This window comes from Camelus ferus, chromosome 6 (assembly GCF_009834535.1).
Source record: "Camelus ferus isolate YT-003-E chromosome 6, BCGSAC_Cfer_1.0, whole genome shotgun sequence".
In the NCBI taxonomy this organism is placed as follows: Eukaryota; Metazoa; Chordata; class Mammalia; order Artiodactyla; family Camelidae; genus Camelus; species Camelus ferus.
This window is the reverse complement of record NC_045701.1, coordinates 4,858,880-4,882,560: the sequence shown is the minus strand read 5'-3', so window position 1 is coordinate 4,882,560 and position 23,681 is coordinate 4,858,880. Positions and strand designations below refer to the sequence as shown.

The 23,681-nt window shown below is 46.3% G+C and overlaps 2 protein-coding genes across 2 annotated transcripts in view; both read left to right on the top strand.

Moving 5' to 3' along the window:
- The window catches only part of APH1B (aph-1 homolog B, gamma-secretase subunit), a 202,761-nt gene extending 183,945 nt beyond the window's left edge, over window positions 1–18,816 (top strand). The window contains exon 13 of the transcript XR_004320375.1: window positions 17,146–18,816. The gene's annotated coding sequence lies outside the window, so the exon portion shown is untranslated. The remainder of the gene's footprint in view (window positions 1–17,145) is intronic.
- Window positions 18,817–20,976: 2,160 nt separating this feature from the next.
- USP3 (ubiquitin specific peptidase 3) overlaps window positions 20,977–23,681 on the top strand; it is a 77,989-nt gene continuing 75,284 nt past the window's right edge. Inside the window, exon 1 of the mRNA XM_032480992.1 lies at window positions 20,977–21,102. The gene's annotated coding sequence lies outside the window, so the exon portion shown is untranslated. The remainder of the gene's footprint in view (window positions 21,103–23,681) is intronic.

Below are 23,681 nucleotides of genomic sequence, written 5' to 3'. Positions count from 1 at the left end.
TTTCTCTACAAACAAGAAAGGGGATGGGGCACAGAGGGGCTTTGTACCGAGGAGGGGGAGGTGTGCAGGGTCCTGCTTGGTTTCAATCCCCCCTTTTCTTTGATACTCTTCAATCCTGAGAGGGAGAGGTGTGGGACAAGAAAGGAAATCAAGTTTTGGATGGAGATGTTAATCATGAACTCAGCAGGGGAACTCGGTTCCCTGGACTCAGTCTCAGCGTGATGGGCAGAGAACTAGACTCCTCAATAATGATGAAACTCACATAGTGTCCAATTTCCTCTCATTCCATCTTCCGTCCTAGTTAAAATGTCTGTGAATTGGACTCCATTTCTGGAATTAAGTCCCCAACAGAGTTGTTTTCTGGGGAGCTAAGCTTCAGCAGTCTAACACTAGCCTTGCCTAACGCCTGACTCTTAACTGCTGAAAGGAATTAAATCTAATTAAATAGAATCAAATCACACGGAACTGGTAGACTACTAACCAGCCTTGCAAGTAAGGGCTACTGGCCCTTTAAATGCAGCCCAGATTGAAGCCATGGTGTCTGAGAGGAGGCAAGCGCAGCGCAGGGCCCGTTCTGATGGTCTGGGGAGGTTTCTCTTCGCTCCTCGCTCTGTGAGTCCGTTGTGGTTTCTCATAGTCACTGCCTGTGGTAAAGGACTGGCTTTGAATCAAGCCAAAAGTGAGAGTCTCTAATGAGAGCCTGGGTGTGAACTCAGCCTGGGTGTAAATGAGCGAGAATGAAGGAGGAGGGGTGGGAGGAAGAGAGGGAGGTGGGCTCCCCTAAGATCAGTGAGAAGCATGAGAACATTAAGATGTGAAATGAGCCATCTAACTCATCTGAAATGAGTCCAGACCACTCTGGTTAGACCCCTGTACCAGAAGTAGCTGAGAACAGCCAAACCCAGAGAAGTGTATACAGGCAACCTCAGGGTGCATCCAGACCCTGCACTGGGGCTAGAAGGGAAGGGAAGGGGGGAAATCAGCCACTCTGCTGGGTTTTGCAGTTGGTTTTCACAATGGAGCTGGGACACAGACATTATTCCCATTTTATAGATGTGGAAACTGAGGCCCAGAAGGGCGAAGCAATGTAATGGAAAGGACATCACCTTGACAGGTAGACAGAACTGGATTCTAGCATCCCGGGCTCCATCCCCTACCTTATTTACTAAAAATAAGAAACAGTTTCTAGCCTCAGGGGCTTCCAATCTGCTGCTGAGGTCTGAGTGGCAAACATACTCCCGGCATGACTTTGGGTAACTCCTGCCCATCCCTGCCCCTTGAACTGCTCGTCTGTGAATGGGAGATATTGGTGCCCACCTTACAGAGTTGTTGTAGAGATTAAACACAAAATGATGCACAGAAAACAAGACCCAGACACATAGGAGGTAGTTTTTCACTGAGTGTGACTCCTCTTGCTCCTTGCCCAAAGTCAAGCAGCTGGCAGGCCATCAGGTCACAAACCCAGGTCACTTGTCCCCGTGAAGGCGTGAAGTGGAGCTCTGCTTTAGGGCAGGACCCCTGTGCCTCCTCGGGTCTCTGTGTGCCTGCCCAGTGAGGAATCAGCCCCTGGAAGGGTTCTTCCACACCTGGGGATGAGGTGGGGGGGGGGTCCACCATTCATCCTCCAACCCAACCTACTTGCCCAGCCCGGTGACCACCCCCTCTGCTAAGCTCACCTTCAGGTGACACACCCTTAGTGTCCAGAGAAGGGCTAGTTCTGTACTAAAGCACTCACAGAAGCCGCAACTCAGACCTCAGCCTACTGACAAGTCTTAGTGCTTAAGCCTCTGTGTTAATGTTCACCATTTCCCCGCCTGCTGGCCCAGATCCCATCACCTTTCGCATGGAGGTACAATGTTTGTGGCCTCCCCGAGGAAGCCTTCCATCACACTGTTAGTTGCAAGTAACTCTACCTTCTACCGCTTATCTGCTCTTGGCCCTCTTAGAGCATTTGTCACGTCCGGCTCGGCATCTCGGTGGTTTGGGCGTGCCTCGTCCAGGGGACTTCCACTCCACTCCCCAGGAAGGAAGGCCCCCTCTCTCCTTTTGCCTTCAGTGGTTTCTCTCCTGCCTCCTCCCCAACTAGGGAGGCCCTGCTCCTCAGGGAGAGGTCAGCAGGGGACCTCCAGTTTGCATCTGACTGCCTGAATCAGGTGAGAAAGGAATGAGAAAACCATTTGGCCTCCACTTTCTCAGATAGGGCTTTGCCAACAATAAAAGCTGATGCTTTCAGCCCTGGGTCAGGTTCTCAGTTGGTTGAAACCCAGAGAGGAGAGGAGTATGTTTGCCACGCAGACCTCAACAGCAGATTGGAAGCCACCTGAGGCTAGAAGTTGTTTCTTATTTTTAGTAAATAAAAAAAAAATCATGTAATTCTTAATACACAGAAAAAATGTAGCCTATCTATAGGTTGTGAAGCACAATAATAAACACTATACCTAAGAACTAATCTGTGGTGGGGGAAGGATAAATTGGGAGCTTAGGATCAGCAGATACAAACCACTATGTGTGAAACAGATAAACAGCAACGTCCTATTTTATAGCACAGGGAACTGTTTCAATATCTTGTAATCAACTACAGTGGAAAAGAATTTTTAAAAAGAACTAATCCAATCTCCCTCCTCCCACTTAGCCCCCTCGCCCTGCCTTCTAACGAAAGGTAACCACTAGCCTGTATTTTGAGCCTAACTGTTGCCCCCTATCTTTTTTTTTTTTTTCAGTTTAAGTAAATATGTATGCAATTCTGACCTCTCTGTACTTTAACTGTGCTGGTTTCTTCGGATGGGGTTCCATATAAATAATATCAAACTGAATCTAATCTTTAGTGATGATAAGATTTACCATTTAAAGGTAGCTATACACCCACCCTGCAACTCAGCAATTCCACTCCCAGGGACATACCCTAGTGCCGTGTTTCTTAGACTTTTTGGATTCAAGACTCTTAGATGCTCTTAAAAACTGCTGGCGATCCCATCCCAAAGAGCTTTTCTTTTTAATGTGGGTTCCATCTGTTGATATTTACTATATTAGAAATTAAAACAGAAACATTAAAAAATTACTATTAATTTTAAAATAAACTCATGACATATTAACACAATATATGTTATGGAAAAAATTATATATACCTTTAAAATTTAGGGAGCTGAGTGGCACCATTTACATTTTGTAAGCCTCTTTGTTGTCTGACAGCCTGACACAGACATGTAATTGGAAAAGATATTTTAATAGGTTTTTTTTTTTGCTAATTGTGTGCATATCAGACAGCCTCTGGAAAACTCCACTGCATATGCTTGACAGGAGAGTGAAAAGTATTATGAAAATAGTTGTGACCTCATGGACCCCATAGAAGGGCTTCAGGGTCCCCTGTGGGTCCTTGGATCATACCTGGAGACCTGTTGCCTTAGTGAAACTTGCACATGCGTGCCAGGAGGGACGTGCTAAGTTGTTTGTTGCAGTGTTGCTTGTAATAGAAAAAACTGGAAATAACTCAGTCATCATCCATCAACAACAGAATGAATAAATGAATGACGGTTCATGCACACAACGATATATTTTACAGCAGTGAAGATAAAGCCTCTTTTCTGCATCTCTGTACATGGTTAGTCCGTGTATTAACAGAGTTCTTGCATTTTGATTGGGTAGCTCATCTGATGGGTGTAGACTAGAGTGTTAAATGAGGCCATGCACAAAATAGGTATTTAAGAGATGGGCAAACAGTGAACATACCCAAAGATTGAGTGGAGAGACACAGCCAGAGTCACCCACCTTCCTGTCGTGACTTATGCTAAATTCTCAGGCTGAAACCTCTATTTTCTGAAGCACTTGATTTCAGCCTAATGATTAAAAGCTAACTTCCTGTTTTGAAATGATGTGTGTGTCACAGCAAAATAGTTTGCAAACAGTGGGACTTAATAAGCACCAGTACAGAGAATTCAGCAAATTTATAAAGGGCCTTCTTCCCTTTGGAAGCTTGAGAGCACAGGGCTGAAAACAAGTACATTTTGTGTTTAAAACTGAGCCTTCTTGCTGGAATAAAAACATTTCAAAGCAAGATCTTCCCACACATCTGATCCCCAGTCAAAAGGGAAGAAGGAACAATTGAGAGCTTTGTAGAGGCCGAACTGGCCATTGAAATGATGCTCAGCAGCACAGAATCCTAAAGGTTGTAAGGAAGTAGACCCAGGGTTCCTATGAATGGAATTGTTTCCCAAAGGGCTCCCCCCTCCACCTCCACCATCCCATCCCCCGAACACACACACACGCACACGCGCACGCGCGCACACACACACACACGGGTTCTGTACAGTGCACTCTTTCAGATTAGAGGTACAATTGGTGGGCTTACTGTGGCCAGAGATGACTGAAATGAGTAGGTGTCATCAAGGGCAGATGTTTTATCTGTATTTCAGACACACACTTTCATTAGCCGTTATTAACACAGCGACACCTCACATATCCAGGGGCCCTTACCCAGCAAACTCACAAGTCTTGAATATAGATTTTCCACATAGGAGCACTTTGATGTTTTTTTGAGATCTCAAGTATCTAATTTTTCCCAAAAGATTTTCCCATTTTGTAGTGTCCCTGAATGGCCCACCAGTTGCCTCCCTAGCTTAACTCCCAAGGAGCAGGCAGCCAGGTAAGGACCCACCAGGCTGGAGACTAGAGATTTCTTCTCAGATGAAACCTGCCCAAGGGAACAAGCTGAAGAGATTGACAGTTGAAGGTCACATAAATAAACGGTGGGACCTCTGCCTAGTTATCCAGCCTGAAGCCTTTTAATCAATAACTCTCTCTCTCTCAGATTTTCCAGTCAGCTTTTTCATGCTGCACTCTCAAATAAGGATAAATAACCAAAAAATCATATAATTGAGGAAAAGGCTCTAATTTAAAAGATATGCTAAAACAAAATAGTAAACTCAGAGAAAATAGAGGTGTTCAGAAAAGAGGAGAGAAAAAAAAATGCATTCTATGATTAATCCCCAGGAAGAGAAAATAATATATCCATGAAAGAGGAACAGGGTGCTGTGTTGTTGTTTTTTTTTTTTAAAGAAGCATTTAATTCCAAGAGAGTCCTTGGAATTAAAAATATAAGCAGAGATGACAGCTCAGTGAAAGAGATGGAAGATGAAATTTAGGAGATCTCCCAACAGTAAACAAACAAACAAAAAATCTCACAACTTTTGGTTGAAATCTGGCATTTCAGATGGACTTGCTTTATCAATAAAAATTTATTCAAGAAGCCTTGGTTTAGGAAATCAGATTTTTAGTATTTCCTCCTGAGTCTCAGACACGACGGGACTCGACCTTCCCTTTCTTGTGTTTTTGACTTCCAGGAGTGAAACTTTATTTCAAATGGAGAGGTATTTATATGAATGAGTCCAGGAAATGAAATCAAATGCTGGTTTCTGGCTAACAAGGAACGTATTACTGACTGAGAAATAGACAGATAAGCCAATAAAAAAAAAGTCCAGAAATAGACCCAAGCATATATGTGAATGTAGTACTTAATAAAATTGGCATTTCAAACCACAGGAGAAGGAGCCATTCAATAAATGGTAATGAGACAGTTGACTGAACACTGTTTTCCATGTGGGAAAGCCATTTAAATTATATTGCTACCTCACTCTTTACTCTAAAATAAGTTCCAGGTGAATAAAAAAACTCATTGTAAAACAAGAAACCATAAAAGTATGGGGAGAAAATGTAGGTGAATGTGTTTATAATCTTAGGTAAAGAAAGCCGGTCTAAGCACTCCGTGAAGTACAGAAACTGGAAAGGCAAATACTGATACAGTTGAGTAATAAAATTGTAAAATTTCTGTACAAGAATAAACATTAAAATGGCAAAAGAAACGAATGAAAATGATTTCAATGTATATGATAGATAATTGGCTAATTTCCCTAATGTACAAAGAGTTCTCACAAATCAATAATGGAAGAAAACCCCACCCAAATGTATCAATCAAGATCCAGTCAGGAAAAGAGAAACCATGCTAGGTAATTCAAACAGGGAAAAGTAATGCATCTGATTACACAAATGCTGGAGGGTCAAAGGGCAACTGGGTAATAGATTCGAAATTAATATCATAGAGAGCTAATGTCACTTTATAAAGAGCACCTAGAACCCAAAAAGAAAAAGACCAACAACATCACATAAAAATGGGCAAAGTGTATGAAAAGAAAATTCACAGTTAAGAAAATACAAATGGGTTTTAAACACATGAAAAGTGCTCACTCTCATTCATAAGAAAATAAATAAAAGTTAAAACTAAAATGAGATGATATTTTTCACTTATTATTTTGGAAAGATCAAAAGCCATTAAAAAGAACAAGTACTGACTTAGAACCATCCAAAATAATTTAAGTGGAAAAAGCAAGTGGCTGGGGTGAGGGGGAGAGTGTAGCTCAGTGATAGAGTGTGTGCTTAGTACGCACAAGGTCCTGGGTTCAATCCCCAGTACCTCCATTAAAGTTAAATAAATAAATGAATGAATAAAAACCCAATCACCTCCTGCCCCTCCTCAATAAAAAGAAAAGAAAAAAAAAAAAAAAAAGCATGTGGCCATATGGTGTGACCATTTGTGCCCCAAAAGGGAGGAAAAGAATATATTTACAATACATATAATACAAAGACATATATAATAATATAAACACTCTGTATATATACATACATAAACTAATAATCTCTGGATGGATGGAGAAGAAAGAGTGCTAATTACTGTTTTTGTCTTCAGGAAGGGGACCTGGAGAAAGGGGAACTTACTTTTTACAGAGTACCCTTTATTTATTTATTTCTTTGTATTGTAAAATACACATAACATAAAATTTACCATTTAAAATATTTTAAAGTGTACAACCCAGTGACATTTAGTACATTCACAATGTTGTGCAACCATCACCACCACCTAGTTATAGAACATTTTCATCACCCCTAATGGAGACCCCATTCTCATTAGCAGTCACCTCCCACATCCCCTTTCCCTCAGATCCTGGCAACCGCTAACGTGCAAATAAGAAAATCTCTATGGATTTGCTTCTTCTGAACATTTCATATAAGTGGAATGATATAATATGTGGCCTTTTCTGTCTGTCTTCTTTCAGTGAGCATAATATTTCAAGGTCCATCCAAATACTAGCATGTATCACTACTTTATTCCTTTTTCGTGGTTGAATAGTATTCCATTGCATGGATTATACTACATTTTGTTTATCTATTGTCAGTTGATGACATTTGGATTGTTTCAATTTCTTGGCTATTATGAATAGTTCTACTATGAACATTCATGTATAAGTTTTTGTTTGAACACCTGTTTTCAATTTTGGGGATATCAACCAGAGTGGAATTTCTGGGTTGATGCTAATCATTGAATACTCTTGTGGGGAGAGGGGGAGAGTATAGCTCAAGTGATAGAGCACATGCTTAGCATGCACCAGTGCCTGGGTTCAATCCCCAGTACCTCCTCTAAAAATAAATAAATGAGTAAGCCTAATTACCACCCCCTCAAAAAAAAAAAAAAAAAAGGAACGAAAACTCTGTAGTGACTTTTGAATGTCACATGCATATATTACCTAACCAAAACTTGACTGTTGTAATACAAATATCGAAGTAGAGACAAACATATTGTTTTATAATTACAGTTCAGTAGCCCTGCATAATCAGCACTGGATCAATAAGCGGCCTCACCAGGCCCCAAAGAATCTTGAGGTGTAGAAAGTAAAATATAATCCAGTTAAAAAATATGACTCAGAACCAGTAGGTCTTCAGGCTACAAATGCTCCGCATCATTAAATGTTCCGGCAACTGTGCCTTGGTGAGCGTGGGAAGGGCTGTGAGAATGTTTTCTAAATCCATTTTTTTTTAAAAGGTAAAGCGGTAATTAAAGTTGGCTTGGACCCGGTGATTATGTTGGTTTGTTAGTTGCGTGTACTTTCCCTGGGAGCCCGGGCGGCCGCAGCACCACGGATGTCCTCTAGGGGGCGATCCCTGGAGAGACCCGAGTCCCTGGTGTTGCTCCGCGCTGGTGACCGGGGAGTACTCAACTAGCAGAGCTTTTACAAAGGCAAAAAGAGGAAACGCTGTGATAAAGAACTCAGGGCTAGAAGGATACCTGGAAAACATACTTCTCAAGCCCTTTATTTTTTATTTGTTTTTAAACAAGGAGACTGAGCTCCAGAGTGGTTGCTGATGGTCACACAGACTTTAAACATCAAGTCTAGAAACGGCTGCGATGTTGCAATGGAGTGTGGGGAGAGTCGCTTTCCCAGTCTGATAGCACTGACTTTGGATCCCTCCTCCCTCCCTCTCCCCTATTCCCTGCTCCACCCAGTTCCCACCTCTTACTTAAAGGTGAGACCTAGGACCAGTCTTAACTTTTCTGAGCCTGTTTCACTATCTGTATAATGGGGACAATAACATCTACATAACGTGGGTGAGGGAAGAAATGATAACATGTATGTATAGGACCTGGCTTATGCTTGGCGCATAGTAGGTTCTCGGTAAATCTTTGTCGTGTGAGCCAACACGTCCCTCCTCTAGCCCTCTCAGAGACAATGGTTCTACTGCTGGAATAAATTTGTATTGATGGCATTTAAGGCAGCATTCTTATGGCTTTCTCCTATCTAGAAGGCTGACCTGAGGAAGGGAAGGAAAGGAGAGTTTGGGGTGAAAAGCTCCTTTGTGGAGCCTGAGCAGCCCCAGTTGCTGCCCAGTTACTGCCCTGCTCTGCTGCCAACGCTTGGAGGCCCTCAGAGCTCTCAGGTCCAACACTCTCTGCCAGAAAGGTGGGGTCCCTAGTGAGGGCAACAGAGTCACATCCTCCTTGGCCCAGTTCCCGCCTCTTCCCAGCACTCCGACAAAAGGCCCAGTTTGGCTGTTTTAAGTAATACTAATCAAAGTAGTTAATAAGAACTGTCGTTTATGCCTGGCTATAAATGATCATGCGTGTCCTCAAACACTTCAAGATAATGTGGTGATCAATTGTATTTGGCTGCATGATGAAATTCTGATCATGATTTCTGTCTTCATAATTCATATGGCACCAAATTTTTTAAATTAGGTAAAAAGTTGTAATTCTCATAATTTTGGAGGGTGGAGGGAGCAGGGTGGAGATGGAGCTAAAATATATATTTTTCATTATAAAAAATGTTGCTGGCAGGTGGTAGAGTACATGCTTAGTATGTGTGAGGTCCTGGTTTAAATCCCCAGTACCTCCATTTAAAGAAAAAAAAATGCTGCTGTATCGAAAACGGGGGAAATAGAGAAAAGAAAGTCTCCCATAATTCCATCATTCAACCACTGTTAGGGTTTTTCAGTAGATTTTTAAAACAGTCTTTAAATATACTTTTTTTGGAGTTGTAATCAGGCTAACATTTCTTATTAGAAAAATTTGACTCCCTCAGTGCCTAGCAATGATATTCATTCATTCATCAAACATTTCCTAGGTGCCTGCTATGTGCCCGGCACTCGGGTACAAAGATGAATTAGACAGGATCCTTGCTAGGATATTGTTCCTTTTCCTGTCACAGCATTTTCAGTTTGTTTATGTACCTGCTAAATAGTGCTCTTCATTGAGGGGAAGCCCTCAAAAGAAGAGGACACTGATAGATTAAAGGCAGGATGGGAGAGTGTGTCTGATGAGGACAAGGAACAGCAAAGAGCCTGATGTGACTGCAGAAATAGGAAGTGCTCAGTGAGTACTGGTTGAGTGAATGAATTATCCCAGCATGGACTGCACACACTTCGGTTTAGTCCTTTGAGTGCCAAAGTAGTTCCCAAATTGCATCTCTCTCTGCCTCCTTTCTTGCAGGTTTTAAAACCTGTGCAGATAATATCCTCTTGAAATTTCTGACCAGTTGTTCAAGATCTCATTCCTCTCACTGTCTTCCTCTAACCTCGCTTTTCATTGAACTGAGAATCTGTTCATGACTTTTGAGTCTTCCTCTTCTGAGTCAGTTGCATGGGTCTCTGTGTCCTTCTTGGTCTGATTTCCCCAGTGCCTAGAACTAAACCTGGTTTAATTAAGTGATCAAAGATTTCTTGAATGAGTGAATACATTTCCCCTTGTGAGTTTCATATTTCTTTTGACATCGCCCTTACTTTAGGCTTTCCGTTGGTCATACCCATGCCAGCTTCATCTACTCATGCTTTTTTTGAACTCCCATGAGTCACTGTCAGTTTTTTACTCAGTCTGTTCCTTTCCCCGGGAGAGGTGCCACGTGCTACCTCCCAGGGTTGCCCCATGGCATACCAGCCTCCTGGGACTTAAAGAGGCCAGAGATTTTTTTTTTTTAGAGAAGGGAGGAGAGAATGCCTGACTGGCTGTGCACCCGGTACTCAAAAAAGCAGGCTGATCAAGTCAAAACTTTCATGCCCTGGGCCTTTCCCAACTCCACCCCAAGAGTCTATCAGAGTGTGAATCTACCGTTCACACAAGTTCCCCAGGAGAACAAGAAGCTACAGGAAGTCAGGCAAGGAGTAAGTTGGGGCTCCAATCTGTGATTAGAACAAGTAAGATTCATACTTTCTAGTCACCTCCAGATTTATCAGCCACATGATAGCATCTGCACGGTACCACACCAAAATGTCTTTATAGGGCTCTCATAGAGAAACAAGACAAAAAACCCTGGACTGGTGATGAGGAGACCTGGGTTCTCTTCCTGGCTTGGCTTCTTTTTTTAAATTCATTTTAATTGTAATTTATTGCTTCAGCCTTATTAAGGCATCATTGACAAAAATATAAGCTATTTAAAGCATACATTGTGGTGGTTTGATGGGTGTATACATTGCAAACTGGCTTGGCCTCTTTAGGTGTCAGTTTCCTCATCTGTAACAGGGTAATTGGACGACATGATGTCCAAAAGACATTCAAGTGCCAAGATCCTAGTCCAAGGTCCTGTCTCCAAGGAAAAGCCTGCCACGTGGCATTGAAATCTTCCCACAGTGACTACTCTGCAAACGAGGATCACCTCCATGCTCCGCCGCACAGCACTGCCCTATCACGGGGAACTCTCTTTTGGACAGGCTGGTGGGAATGGTGCACAGAAGGAAGATCAGCTCATTCATGGGAACTCAGCCCTGAGAAGTCTCAGGAGACTGAAATATATCAAAACGCTCATTTAATACTGTGTACTGAGAACCACAGGGGCCACACAGAGGACATTGCTGTTTCCTGCCCCACCCTTCTCTGCCCCACTCTAAACCTTGCCCTCTTCACTTCTTCCCAGGATGGCTGCTCCTGAAAACCCAGGTTAGCAATTGGTTTGGTATGTGTGAGTGTCTCCATGATGACGGGGCTCCCTGGTCCTATCGAGTCCTGTCCTGCTAGGCCTCCGTTCCCCTCACCCTCAGTGCCAGAGACATACTGGCCAAGTTCCTTTGGAAATGCCCTTTTTCCTTGCTCCTCTCTGCCTTTCCTACCTCTGATTACGCAGGCTCACGTTAAAGTATGGAGATGGCTTTGGGGAGGCTCTCTAGCAGATGCTAATCTCTCATAAATGAGACTGGAGGAGCTGATTTCCTGGGAAGTGTCTGACTTCATTCGTTAGGAAGGGTATGGCCCACCTCCTACAGGGCCCAGGGCTGCCAGCTTTTGCCACTCCCCTCTTTCCTCAGGATGCTTTCAGTCTTTGCCATCCTCTCTGACCTCCTTGCAACCAGGCCCGGGTTGCAAGGTCATTTTCATCTTCCAGTGTGAATATTCTAGTAGCCTTCTCCCCAGATATCCACTCCAGGGGGTTCAAGACAAGAGTAAAAGCTTCAAAAGTGTGTACCTGATAAAGGTGGTGACTCATATTTATCAGGAACCTACTTTATGAATGGCAAGAGTTCTATGTACATTATCTCAGTCATTCTTGACCACTCTATGGGGACCTATCATAGTCCTAGGTACTATTGTAACCTCCAGTTTATAGGTTTTGGACCTAAGAGATTCGGAAAGAGTAGGCCGCTTGTCCAAGATCACACAATTATTAGGAGGAGGAGGGGCACTCACACTCACTTCTGTCCATTGCCAAAGACAAGGCTCTGTCCATCAGGTCACTGTCTTCAAGGACCAAGCATTTGTTAAGAACCTCCTGGGGCCAGGACTATGCTAAACATCCAGGTGAATGAGGGTGGGTAAGCGCTTGCAGTCCAGGGATACCAGAATCCTCCGAGATTCTAACTGGGAGGTGCTACAAACAGGGAGAGTTCTACTCCAAAGCAGACTGAAGTAGATGCTGCTGCTAAGGACAGGCAGGGTCCCATGGGAACGTGGTGAAGGAGGGAGGTCACTCCATGCTGCGTGAGTGGGGGGGGGGGGGAGGGAAAGAAGAGAGGGAGGGGGAGACGAAAGAGAGAGAGAGGAAATATGAATGGCCCTTGTGCTGACTTTGGTAGATGGGAGGACTTCCATAGGCTGGAGTGAAACAGGCCGAGTAAAGAGCTGGGGGACGAAGCCAGGGCGAGAGCATTGAGGGTCTGCTCAGCCTTCAGGCTTGTGTGGGGCTGGGGAGAGAACCAAGGCCAGCAGGTCGGTCAGGGCTAAATTGGGGGGGTCCTTGATGCCACGGAAGGGCCTACGCTTGCTTCTCGGAGCAGTGGGTAGCTGCTAAAATCTTCTGATCGGGCACAGGCAGGAAGCGATGATGCAAGTTGGAGACTTGGCAAGGATGTGGCCTTTGGGTGGGTCCTCCCTTCTTTGGCCCACACCCACTGCCAGGCTGGCCACTCAGGGGGCACCAAAGAGGACTAGTTTCAGCGGTGGGAGCTCCCAGTCTTAGCAAAGGCTGAGCATGAGGCCCCTTCAGGGCCTGTGGGAGGGGTTCAGGGAAGGAAGTGTCCTTTTTTTTTTTTTTTTTTTTTGAGAGAGAGTGGTCCAGTAGGAACCACTGATGGTCCTGGGGTAGGAGGAGGTGGTGGGCATGGGCAGAGGAATTGGAAAGGAAATGCATTCTGAGACATGGTGAAGAAGCATCTTTTCAACTCAGCCAATGCAAAATAAGTATCCTCACCCCTTACAAATTCAGGCTCACTTCTGACTTTGAAAATCTTTTTTAAGGAAGTGCGGATGAATTTTTCTTTCATGTGCTGTAAAAACTCAGTGAAATTGAGAATGCAGTTGCCTGGGCATTCAGTTCAGCAGAATGGTTTTGTTTTTTTTTTTAATTCAACTGTAAGAAAAGGAGATAAATGACTATAGACGAGTTCATATCAGGATGTCACATAAAAATGCCTACTGTGGATGACCACAGGCAGAATCAGTGATGCAAGCAGAAGGTGACAGCCTAGGACCCATTTGAGGGGTGCAGGAGAGGCAGGCCTGCCTCCGGAGCCATCTCTTTCCCCAAGAGAACCAGCGCATGCATCCTGCACACAGGAAAGGCCAAATGAAGTGCACGAAAAACTCTTTTCTAGGCATCACTGTGCACAGACTCTAGCAGGCGAGGAGCACTCTGGTGTCAGAAGCTGCCCAGGGGAGTCTGTGTTGCTGGACAAACATATCTCTCTGGGACCAGTTCCCTCCTTGTGAAACTCCTGGCCCTTCCAGTTTTCTAATCATTTCTGTCCTGAGGGCTCTCGGGGTAATTTTCCATGAAGCCTTGCTGCTTCTGATCTCCATTTCCAGCCTGAAAGCACCAGCCACTCCACGGGTAAACGAGAAAAGCCAGAAGGGTTCTAAGGCCCTTTCCATACTTTTCCAGCACTGTTCTTTGGATGGTGATAAATGTTAAAGACCATTTTTTTTCCTCCTGTTGCTGCCAATTGATAACTGGGTCAACCACAGCAGAGCTTTGTAGATGATGTAATTATAAAATATGCTTATAACCTTTGGTGTGATTACATAAATGCATAAGTTGTGGATATTGGCGACTTCCGATCGTGACACATGGGTCTCTGTTCTCTGTTTCCAAACATTAAGTGTTTGGCTAAGGGAGACAGAGCAGGGAAGACACCATTTTGGAAGCAGCTATTATTATTCCTATTTAATAGATGGAGGTTCCAGAGAGGTCATGCTGCTGGCCCAAGGTCACAAAGCAGACCAGTGACAGAAGCAGGAGCCCAGCCTAAAGCCCCACCTCTTTCTAGTACATCAGGCACCCCGCAGAAGGGTCTGGCACTATGTTCTGGTTGTATAAGGAATTCATTTTCTGCTTATCTGAATATCCCGGATAGCTGAATTGTCAGGTTAAATCAAGGTTAGGAAGGGAGGGTGGGAAAGCAGAGATGGAGGTCCTCTAAGCCTAGGATCCTTTTCCCAACTTCTTAAAGTGTCTGAGCCTCTCCCTCTCAGTGGGCTTTAAGCTCCTCAAGGTCACAGTCTCAGAGATCTGGTCACGATTATGGCCAGGGGAGTCCCAGCTGCATTCGAATGGCCCCGATTTGTTTCTAGCTAGGTGTGCACTGTGGTTTTAATTTGCATTTCCCAGATGACTAATGCAGTCAAACATCTTATAAATGTTAATAATTCTTAGTAGTTCCTTTCTTTCCTCTGTCTTATCTCTGATCTTTCTGCATCTTTGCAACCTTATCCCCTCTCCCAGGGCCTGGCAAAGTGCAACCCGGAAAGATTCCAGCGTCCTGGGGACCCAGATTTCTCTGTGATGATAGTTCTCTGCTATAGAGAGTCCACAGCCCTTTACCGTCTTTCTGCTTTCCTTGCCAGCCTCATATTTCACCTTTCTGTCTCCCTGCACATGACTCTCCAGCCAGACTGGCCATCTCAGATCTCTAGGCCTCTGAGCCTTTGCAGATACGGTTCCCTCTGCCTCTCTCCCCCACTTTACCTGGTTAACTTCTAGGTATCAATCAAGTCTCAGGTCAGATGTCACTTCCTCCAGGAAGCCTTGCCTGATGCTTCCCCCACCCCCCACCCCCAAGCCTGGGTGAGTTGCTCCTTGTTTGTGGCTAAGCAACATCCTGTACTTCCCGTCGTCGTAGCATTTATCACGCTGTGTTGCAGTTGCCTGTTTGCTGGTCTGTTTGGCCCCTTTGTTCATCCCTTTGAGGCCTTTCTGTTGTTTCACTTGTATATACCATCAAGTGAAACAACAGACAGTGAGCCTTGATCATCAGTGATGTCTGTTGAATGAATGATCTGGCCTGGATCCCTTTAAAAGGATAAAAATCTACCTCCTGGGCCAGCTATACTAAAATCAATTACTTCAGGCCATCACTCTCCACCTCCCACATCAGTCCTCCTATGTGACAAGGTCTCAAGGAGATGAACATTTATTGGGGGTCTACTGCATACCAGGCACCAAGCCAGGCCCTTTATGTGTGAAGTCATTTTCACAGTCTAAAGTGTGAAAGCTCCCTGTAGAGATAGGACTTTGAAACTCAGAGGCTCTGATGTCCAATCAGACAATGAACAAGCAAGGGGAAAGGAGTGACGTCACAATTTTCATCCCGATAGTGACAGAGATGTCAACAGAGGCGGCCCCCACATAGCATGGAGCTCTAAGTCCCTGTACCTTCAGTGCCTGGTGTGTGGCAGGAGTGCAGACAGTGGTTGTTGAATAAATGAACAAATGATTGGAGAGGAAACACAGAAAGAAAGAGTAGAAGACCCATGTTTCTTTCTGGACCTGACCTAGTATATTTCCCCCACATGTTGATAAACAAAATTGGACATTGGAGTATTTTTGTCATGGGCAGCTGTCCACAGTGCCAGCCGAGGCTGATCCTTGTGATTTCTGCTCACTCTATTGACGAAAAATGACTATGCTCAGCTACAAAGGAAGCTGAGACATTTCTTTTGTGAACCCGGGGAGGAAGAGAAAGCAGATTTGGGGTGAATAGCTGGCAGTCTCTGCCACAGGATACAAGGATGGTGTTGCCTCTGCCAGTGTCCCTGGGTGGCCATGAGCTATCATTGGCTCGATCGCTGGATGTTCACTCTAGAACAGCCCTTGGGGGCCATCAAGGCCTAGGTTCAACCCCCTGATTTTACAAATGGGAATCTGGAGCCCAGAATGTTAAGTGACTCCTTCACTTGACAAAGAGTTGTTTGGTGGTAGAGCCCTACGATTTTGCTTAATTGGTCCCATGCTTTAGCTGCAAAGCGGGTCTTTAAACAAGAAAATCTTCTCATCTCCTTCAGAAAAGTGCTGCAAAGTTCACATTTCAATGATAAAGAAGAAAGCATTAAGAGCAATACAAATTAAGACAATGATATAATGATAATTACAATGGTACTGATCCTTTCTTTAGTTACGCAGAGGCTCCTCTGTGTCCTCTGCTCCCAAAGATTCTTCGTTATTAGGAATGTCAGCTACCACCCCAAAGTATTGCAGGATCATTTAGCTGACCACCTGTGTGAGGAGTGAAAGTTGTGTAAATTTGCGCAATTATTTAAGTCTTTGAGCTTTAGCTTTTTCATCAGTAAAATGGAAATAATACCTCCATCTCAGGTTTGTTGTGGGGATTAAAGAAGAAATGAAAACCACTTGATACAGTACCTGGTTGGGAACCACTGAATGTCAATTTCTTTTCTTGCAAAGTTGAGGTCCTTTCTGTGACTACCCAGGCGACCATTACGCAAAATGACTGATGCAATCACTCTTGAAAGGGGGCACTTCCAACAACATTTAATCAACAAATATAATCTTTTCCTAATATCTGCAATTGCTGAACTAGGTGCTTAGGATCCATAGATGAGAAGAAAAGCATCTGCCCCTAAGGGAGACTGAAACATAAACAGAAAAAACCAGCACCATGTGACAAGCTGCAGGGACAGAATGGGTGATGATGGTGAGGTGGGGGGAAGCTTAGAAGTTTGCTTGCGTGAGTGATGGAGTGCTTCCCTGAGGAGGTTATGTGCTTCAACTGGAAGGAGTCAGAGCCAGCCAGGTAGAAGGGAAGGAAGTGGGGGAAGGACACAGAAGTGTAAGGAAGCACATTTTCTATAATGAAGGTGCTATTTTAGATATTGCTGGAACAGCTTTTTTTAAAAAGCTTTAATGAAAGAGAATGGACAGGTGACTGTGATGGCAGAGAGTTTCCAATTTTATCTTGCCATACATGGGGAGTCACTGAAGAATTTTGGGCAGCAAGATAATGCAGAAGGGGTGAATGAAAAGAAGTGGGAGAATGACAGCCAGTTGAGAGCTAGATGGCTGAAACCCACACCCAACCCCATCACTCATTTAATCATTTAACAAATAGTTACCGAGGACCTGCCATGCACCAGGCTGAATTCCAGGAGCTGGAAATCAGGCAATGAACAGGACTAGCAACGTATGGTTCTCATGGAGAAGACTGACAATAGGTAAACAAGTAAACAAGCAAGGAAGTAGCAGGTGAGTGCCTCTTGGAAAATTAAACAAGGTGAGAAAAGAGTCCCTGAGCGGCTGCTCCTCACCCTCTCCCCCTCCTTCTTAATACTCACCAAGCCTCCTCTTGATCGAACTCTGGTTTCCCAAGGAGGCTTTGCTCCCAGAAAAATCTCTAAGGTCAATAATTAACCTAGCTCTCTAGGCGCTGCCAATAAGACTTCTTCCCCAGGGCCTGGTCAGCTTGTAATCCATGCTTCGGGACCACCGATTCTGCCAGAAATCTCAAGTCTGAAAGCTAGGGGAAGGTCGCAGCAACCTTGAGACACCCCCGCTCCCCCCCCCCGCCTGAGGTTCCCATGGCAGCGTATGACCCACCCACTCCCAGTACAACCCTTCTCCCCCCTTTTATTATATGTATATATCCCCTGAAGAAGAGAAACGTTTGATAGTATGGTTAAAATTGTGCCTTCCTCTCCTCTGAAGAACACAAACTTTTAAAACGCGGCCGCCGCTGCTGGCAGGAACGGTCCCCCTCCCCGGTCCCCGCCCCCGGGACTCCCGGAGGCCGCGCGTTCTCCAGCACGGCTGCCGGAGGCTGGTTCAGCCCCACCCGGGCTCACTCGCGTGTAAGTCAGAGCTCGTCAGCGCCAAAGGGATGCGGGCCAAGAACCAAAAAGCGAACGTTGGTTGTGTTAAATGTAGCCGAAGAAACGAGGGACTGAAAAAGCAGATTTCCCAGTATGCCCCGTGGTCTTCCCCCGCTTGACACATTTGCTTACCGCGAGGGTTTTTTTTTTTTTTTTTTTAAACTACGAAAACTTTCAGAGACACAGGAAAGTTGTAGGGAAATCTAGCAGAAGTCTGATTTTTGCCCAGCTTCTCTGGACTGCCTGATAATCACAGTTCCCCCTCTGCGGTCTATAGCAGTCAAGGTGACTAATTTAGGACCTCTGTTCGGAGGGGGTTTTATTCTAGTTAGGGAGAGAAGACTCTAATAAAAACATTTCTTTTTTTTTTTTTCTTGTCTTAGCAGTTTACACCTTACAAGGTGTTTTCACATTTCTGATGCCGTTAAAATCATAAACTCAGAGCTGAAGGGAAATTTAGAGATCAAGGGCGGGGGGGGGGGGCGGGGTGTGTGGGGGGAGACAATTACCTGGCATATACTAGGCCACTTCCCAAACGCCTGCCCATGGTAGACATTGCTAATCGATCACTCATTCATGATTGAACACTTAGTTATTGGATGCCCTCCACATTCCACATCTTATGTTAGGAATACAGCAGGAAACCAGACAGACTTGTTTGCTACCTTTATGGACCTCCAAGGGGAAGACAGACATTAAACAAATAATTACGGGCCTGAACAGTGTTTGGAAAAGGCCGAGTGTGGGGGCAGATAAGGACATCACACACCTGGAGGTAATCTGGGGGTGGGGCAGGGTCAGGAAAGGCCTCCCTGAGGAAGATATATATATATATATATTTTTTTTTTTGCAAGTGATGTTTTAAGCTGACGTCTAGATAATAAGGAAAGTGAGTCTTTCCGAGGGTGAAAAAAGAAACATCACATGCCAGGATGAAAGATGGCGTGAGTCAGGGCAAGTTCCACAGCTAAATGAGGGGGCATGGATGATAACTAGGCGTAGGTGTGCAGAAGGAAACTGAGGTTGATCCAGCCGGGCCTTGAAAAAGAATCAGTTGATAGGAGGAGAAGGTTGGGAGAGCCTGATCAAAGGTCAGATTTACTGTTTATTCTCCTACTTCCTAGGAATTATTCTCTCACATGCTGCCACTTAAGAAAAAACAAACAAACGGAAAAAAACTATAAACGATCCACTACCTACTACGGGGTGGCAAGTCTCATGAATTGTCACATCTTCCTTGCGGGATAAATATTATTTTTCCCGTTTTACAGATGAAAAGTGCATGGGAAGACACTTGCCAAAGTTGATCATCTAAGCAGAGCTAGGATTTGAACAGCTGCACTTTTCACGATTCGTCACTGACATAAAATCTCAAGACGGAGGCTTGCTCTAACAGCAATCAAACAAAACTCGGGAAGCGACGGAAGAGCTATTCACTGAGGAATCGTAAATACTATTTGGGGTAGGGGTGGGTGGGGAGGGAGATGCGGCAGGTGAGTGAATGGACACGGTTAGGCAGAGAGGTGCAAGGAGGAAACCGAGCAGTGGCGGGTGGTGTGGGGGATGGCGAGGCGTGAGGAGTGACTGAGAGGGGCATCCCTGGACTGCTCCGGGACTGCACCGCGGGGAGGTGCCTTGCTCTAACCACTACCCGGCCCAGCCCGGTTAATCATTTCCTGACCTTCCTTCCTCCTCTCGCCCTGTCCGCAAGATTGCCACATCAGCTCCCCCCTCCCCGTTCGCCTCCTGGCCCTGCTGCTCCTTTGCCGGGTTTTACAAGGAGCCCCAACTTTGAGGCAATGTTTGTAATAGCCTCGGACATCCTCAAGGCCGTGCCCCTGAGAGATCGCAGGTTCGCTTGGGTGTAACGCCTGCCCTAGCGGCCACTTGAGGCTTGCCCTGTGCTCTTTCTACGAAGAAGCCAGAGAGGCGGGCATCCAATTCTTGCACGGATTAACCAAGTACAAACTCGGTTTCCCCAGCGATAAATTTACAAAGGGGATGGTAAAAGCAGCTGGCGGGGTGGTGCAAGGTTTAAAGGAGGTATTGTGTGTAAAGCCTGGCTAGGAGACAGTAGTAGGTGTTAAACAAATGTCAGATGCCTTCCCTTTTTATCACCTGGTAACTGGGACCTCGCGCTAAGCAAACCCAGGTTTCATCTATCTCACTTAAGACTTACACCTGATGGTGAGGTAAGACTGTCCCACCACGCGCTGGAGGTAACGCAGATGGTGAGTCACAGTGCCAGGGTTTGTTCATGAGCGCCCCCGCCGGCCCAGCCATTCAGCACCTAGATGGCTGGCTAAGGCCACTTGTTCAGAACCTAGAATCCGGTCAGTATCGCACCTGCTGCAGGGAGAAAAGCACTAACGCTGTACTGCTCTGGGATCTACGCAGCTCGCTGGGCCACCAGGGGCCAGGCGCTTAACTTCTCTGAGCTTGTACCTTCGTGTGTAAAATGGGGGCTACAGTGCCTGTCTGCCCGAGTGGTTTTTACTTTCTTCTTCACACTTTCCTGTGTGGCCATATTTGCTACCATGGTTTAGTAAGACCACCCCACACTACACAGAATCAGTCTTCTATGACTGCGAGCAATCGCTGGGCCGCGGTAAAAGCAGCAGACTGGCCAGGCGTGCCCCAGCTTGGCGCCCCACCCTTCTCGGGGCGGGGGGAAACCGCGGGTGCTTGGCGCAGCGGAGTTGGGAAAGTCACTTCCGAGCGTACCCTGACTCCGCGCCACCCGCCTGCGAGCACCGGGACCCCACCCCCGCGGGAGAGGACGGGGGCGGGGCCGAGGCTGGAGGCGGGGCCTGCCCAGGGGCGGGGCGGGGCCGGCCTGGGAAGACGGAAGCCCCCAGCCTAGGGGTGGCGGCAGAACCCGGATTCCGGATTACCACGTTTTCCGGAGCCGGGCTCCTGGAGACGGCGGGCGGGAAAACCCGGCGCCCGGAAGCTTTTGCTTTCTTTGACGCAAGGGCTCGGGACGCAGCCGCCGTCGGCCGAGCGCCCGGCAAGGAGCGACCCCAGACGGAGCCTTCAGAGTCCCTCGGTCCCCCACCCCCCGCCGCGTCCGGGAGCCTCAGTCCCTCTCGCCGCCCTCCTCGTGGCCATGGAGTGTCCGCACCTCAGCTCCAGCGTCTGCATCGCTCCGGACTCAGCCAAGTTCCCCAACGGCTCCCCGTCGTCCTGGTGCTGCAGCGGTGAGTGCGGCCCCAGGCGGCCCTGCCGCGCACCCGAGGCCCCGGCTCCGCCGGGCCTGCCGTCTAGGGGCCGCGGGCGGCCGGCGCGCGGACGCGGGGAGGGGTGAGGGCGAGCCGGGCTCGGCGGCTGGGGAGGGGTACGCGGCGAGGCGAGCGGAGCGGCGGCGGGCGGAGCGGCGGCGGCGGCTCCTTTGTTTCCCGCGGCCCGACGGTCCTGCCGGCAAAGGAGAGGCCCGCGAGGGGCTGGAGCCCGCGGGGGCCACAGCGCGTGGGGGCGGCGGCGGGCGGGGACCCCGGCCCGCGCGGCTTGCGCCCCCGCGCCGCCTTCCAGTGCCCGGGGGGCTGTGCTGGCCCGTGTCGCCGGGTCGGGGGCGGCGGGGGTGGGTGTCCTGCCCGCACAAGGCGGCCGCACGTGTGGCGGGGCTCGAGTTGCGTCTCGTCCTCGACCGCACGAGAAGAGCGCCGCTCTCGGGGCGAAGCTTTGTCTGGGCTGCGGGGCGCGCTGGGGCCCTTCGCTACCTGCCCCGGCCCCGCTTCCTTTCCCTTCCCCGCATGCTCCGGCAACCAGATCCACGCGGGGCGGGCGGGAGCCCCGAGCCCCAGGAGGTGCTCCGAACTCAGGCGGCCGAGGTCGGAGTCTTTCATCAGCTAGGGAGGGTGAAGTTTGAAAACAGGCTTCGGGCGTAAAAGCTCGGAAGGCTGATTGAGCAGCTGCTTTGGAGGGGCGGCTCGAGTCGCCTTTCAAATCTTTGGGGTTGTCTGAAATTGCCTTGGGATTCCCGAGTTCATGTGCTTTAGGACAGTTATTAGGTTTATGTAATGCTTTTGCGTTGCCTAAGCATCTTAACTCCTTCTGCCGGGCCCCTTGGAAGCCCCAGTGCCCTCTTATTGTCTGCTCTAGCGACTTAGGGTCGCACCGGCCACACTGCTTTGATTACTTCCTGGTAGGGCCCTGGTGCCGCCGACAGTCTTTGTTTATTAGCTTTGAGGATGATCACTGGTAGCGTGGGTTGCAGTGTAAAATTCGAATTGTGGGGTTTTTTTTTTTAAATCTTAAGTTCATCTGACGAAATAAAGGCAAGAAAACAGCAATGATACGATTTAGCTGTGTGACGTTTCTCCTTGTGGGTTGCAGCAGGGAAGATACTTTAGAGAATGCCTTAACACTTTTGACAGGTTACTTCAATATGATGATTATGTCCTTGGAGAAAAACATAGGTAACGCCACAAAGAAAATTGTACTGTAGGATAAGGAATAGAAATAAGTGCGGTTTCCTTGAGCTCCCAGAGGTTTGAAGCTGTGCTTGCCTTTGTAAAGTCAGATTATCTTTTTCTGCATGAAGTCTATAAAGATTAACCGGTTAATTGGTTTCACAGTGCAATATTGCAGTCCTTTTATGAGGGTGCAGAAATTTACCTACGAATGTTTCTTCCACAGTAAATGTTGAGTATGAAACAACAAATAAGGTGTATCAAACTGCTTTACAAATTAGTTGGTGATGCATTAATTATAATTGTAGCTATAGCTGTGGTGCTATAACTGTAACTTAATTTTTCCAAAAGAGATTTGAAAAGAAAAATGACCAAAGTAAACACTAGGAAAAGCATACCTCATGAGGAATGATGAAATTACCCTTGATCATCTGAGGTTAAACTACAGGGATACAAAGCAGACAGCACACTTCTGCCTTTTTCTGGGTAAAAATCACTTAAAATTTTAAAATAGCCTCACTGGACACATGCATTTAAAAAAAGGAAAGAGTTTATGTAAGTGGCAGATACCCTGTTGTGAGTCAGTCTTGCCTTTGTCAGTCAGAGTGTCCACTTGTCTGTGGAAAGGAAATGCAGAAAATTGAGTATCTCTTGTGGAAGTTAAGTGAAAATGGAGCATAACCAAGAGGTTTGTGCTGATAAAAAGAACAAACTAGTATGTCTGGCCCTAGGGGACTAGTGGTTTGTGTCTAAGGGGTAAGATGGCATCTTTGCATCTTGCGACAAAGTTTGTGGCATTGCTTTGGGAGGGTGGTTTAGTCATGTGCTTGGATTTATAGAACGAATAAAGCTAGTTTTCGCACCTTTATGTGGGTTTTCCCCTTCTGTTCATGTGCTGTGAATTGAACCCATTTCGTGTGGGCCTCCCATTTTAACCTATTGGCATCCATTCATTGATGTAATCTCATGTTTTTGTATTGAGCTTGATCTTGTTCTTGCCTGCCTGTTGTTTCAGTGACTAAATGATTATTAAATCTATGAGTCCTTAACTAATTCATCATCTTGGAATATTATGTATGCTGGTATTTATTCTCCAACACTTGGATTTCTTCCTTTCTCTTTTTCTTTTTCTTTTTTTCCTTTTTGGTAGGGCACCAAAAGGGTAGCCAGTGTGTTGAATAATGTGGTGACCGGGTATTGAGTCTGATTGCCTTCTTATTAGGGAGGGGAAAATCTCTGTTTTGGCACGGGGATCATAAAAGTAATGCCCTTGCCTTGTGTTCTTTGGGAGCTTGCAGTTACACCACAGTGAAACAGCCTTGAGGCAGCCAAGCAGATTGCAAAAGACCAACATCCTAGGCTCTCCG